We start from the raw sequence: 3,297 nt of genomic DNA, 5'->3' as shown, positions 1-3,297 counted from the left end.
TCCTGTTAGCTTCAAGCTGCCTGGCTGCCGGCCGCCATCTTGGCTGGCAGTTAATTTGCATATCGCCCTGATTAGCCAATGGGAAGGGTAGTGGAGGTATGGCTAATTACCATGTTTCTCTATTATTAGATAGGATTATACTATATAGGTTAGCAATTTTCAACCGATGTGTCTCAAGAATTTTTAAAACATGCAATACTTGACTATTTAGTCAGGGACACTACCTCTTTCCCCTTAGGTTGTCAAATAGAGAAATAACAACAGCTAACACAATGATAGCCAACAGCCGTCCAGTGTGAATGAATCATAATTATACTTATTTTTGTCGGATTAAAAAAATAATATTTTGGGGTGTGCCGCATAATTTTAGTAATGAAATGAAAAAGGTTGAAAATCACTGCTATATATGATGCTCAGGGCATTTTCACCTACTCTAAGTCTCAATGAAGTGAACAACAGGCATCTCCACCTTACTAATGAGGAAACAGGCTCAAAGACTGTGGTATTTTGGCCATAGATGTGGTTAATCTTTCCTAAAACAGCACCCCAACTCTGGTGGCCAATGGATAAAAAGTGGGACAGTATGGGGGCAACATACTCTAGATCAGTGATGGTGAACCTTTTGAGCTCGGCGTGTCAGCATTTTGAAAAACCCTAACTTAACTCTGGTGCCGTGTCACATATAGAAATTTTTTGTTATTTGCAACCATAGTAAAACAAAGACTTATATTTTTGATATTTATTTTATATAATTAAATGCCATTTAACAAAGAAAAATCAACCAAAAAAATGAGTTTGTGTGTCACCTCTTACACGCGTGTCATAGGTTCGCCATCACTGCTCTAGATGCAGTTGTCGAGTATCTAGGAGGCAGGAGCAGGTTATGAACAGTTTCCTACTGCTAATATGACTGAGCAGTTCCCAAGGGCACCATTTCTGGGTGTATTGGCCATGGGTGAAGGGTAAAGGCTAAGACGAGGCACTTTCCAATGGAGTTAACTATGTATTTTACGTATCTCATTGTAGCCCAGCAAGTAGGTCCTTACAGGGTCTGAAATATCAGGTTCCTGGAATGTTCGGGGATGAACAATACCCCAAGTGTTCTGGGCCAACCTCTGGACCGCCTGGCATGTGTCCCTCATGTGTCTGCACAAGCCAAGACAGAAACAACAGCATCAGAAGACCTGCTGCAGAGCTTTCACAAAGTTAGAGGAGGTTTAGCCTAACAAGTGACCTTCTGATTTCAAGGTCACCCTCTACATTGGGAACCTCACGGGGAGATCTTGACTATCTGGTCCTAGCTTCTGCCTGACATTGCCATTGGACGTGGCATGTTAATCCATTAAGGCCTCAGGGACTCACGGTTCTTGAGCAGGAAATCTCTTGAGGCCACACACATAGAACTTGCTCAAGCTCTTCTGTGATGGAAAATTTTGTTTGAAATCAGTGACCCTCAGTGGTTGAGCATTAACCTGAAGGGGCGAGGGCTGTGTCCTCCATCTTACCCTGTGTCCCCATGTGCTCAGAGAGGCACCTTCTTCCTGGAAGCCCAGGCCTCTGCTGGCCACGCCCGGGATTTTAAACTAACCAATGACAATCAAGGGACGTGCGCGCCATAGAGATGACCACATCCTGTGTAACAAGACCTGACTTGCGCCTGGCCAATCGGCAGGGCCCACAGTCAGTCCACTCCCCTCACTCCACCCCCCTATTAAAACCCTGAGTTTCCCACGCCACCTCTCTCTGCTTCCTGTCGCTGTGTCGGCAAGGTCGGGGAGCCGAGCTAGCTCGAATAAAGACTCTTATGCTTTTACATCGGACTGCTGGCTCCCTGCTGGTTTCTTGGGGATCCTGAAATCTGGGCATAACAAACCCACGAGCCAGGAGGTCACGATTTGATTCCCAGTGTAACGTAGTCCACCGTGTGCTGCAGATAGCCAATTACACTGACACCAGGGTGTAGTGAACGAAAGTGGCTTTTATTTACAGCTCTACACAATGGAGAAAGGACAGCTTGTGTTGGAAAAACCCAAACTCTCCGATCCAGGGTTTGGGGCAGGTTGTAAGGCTTTAGAGCAGTGGTTCTCAACCTTCCTAATGCCGCGACCCTTTAATACAGTTCCTCATGTCGTGGTGACCCCCAACCATAAAATTATTTTCGTTGCTATTTCATAACTGTAATTTTGCTACTGTTATGAATCATAATGTAAATATCTGATATGCAGGATGTATTTTCATTGTTACAGATTGAACATAATTAAAGCATAGTGATTAATCACAAAAACAATATGTAATTATATATGTGTTACAATATGTAATTATATATGTGTTATATATATATATGATGAGGGGTCTTAGGCGACCCCTGTGAAAGGGTCGTTCGAACCCCAAAGGGTCGCGACCCACAGGTTGAGAACCGCTGCTCTAGAGGAACAGGTATGCAGAAACGCTGGCGGGGCAAATTTTAATTGCAGGACTTTGGAGCTTGGCCATATATAGTAAGATATCAGCACCAGATCTTCCTTGACAACAGACTCCTCACTTCTGAAAGGGTTCTGATATTCAAGTTCTAGTGATGTCCCTGGAAAGGAACTTGGGGGTAGTTCAGAAGGGTGGAGCAGAGCGCCTGAGAGATCAATCAGCAACATGCAGGGGCTGGCCACTAGGAAATACACCAGAAGGTAACAAAAGCAGCTACCTGGCCCCTCCACAGCAGATTGTAGCAGCCTCTGCAATGGCAACACGTACTTTATGGCATTGGCTGCACACCCTCCAGGGTCTCTGGTGCTGTCAGTAAAAGACATTTGCTCTGTCGGAGGCTGGGCAGTCCCCTGATCTTGCTTCAGCTCTTTTTCAAGCGGCCTATTCACCCACAAACCTACTTCAGGATTCCACATACTGGCCAATAGCATCATGTTCACAACTACATGAGCTGGTTAGAACTCACCCAAAGGAGAACACAGGTGGAGGGGTGAGAAGGTAAAGGTTTGCGTGCCTGTGGCTGGGAATAAGAAAGTACTTTCCTCCCCCCCCCCTCCCCACTCCACCCGACCCCGGTTGTGGTGGTGATGAGGGAAGAAGAGGCTAGTCCTGGAAACTAGCATCTGGTTCCCCTCATTGAAGGGGGCCCCGGGGAGTAATGAGTGACCTCTTAACAACTCCTTCCTGCCAGGACCCATGAGCGGTCAGTTAGATCTCACTGGTCCATAGCTATTTTGACCCCTAGCTCAAGATCCAATTCTTATCTGGAGGCTGGGAAGGGGGTGGGGAGCGGGGAGGGGGGTGGGGAGCGGAGGG

This window comes from Myotis brandtii, unplaced genomic scaffold (genome assembly GCF_000412655.1).
Source record: "Myotis brandtii unplaced genomic scaffold, ASM41265v1 scaffold731, whole genome shotgun sequence".
NCBI lineage: Eukaryota > Metazoa > Chordata > Mammalia > Chiroptera > Vespertilionidae > Myotis > Myotis brandtii.
This window is presented reverse-complemented; position numbering follows the sequence as displayed.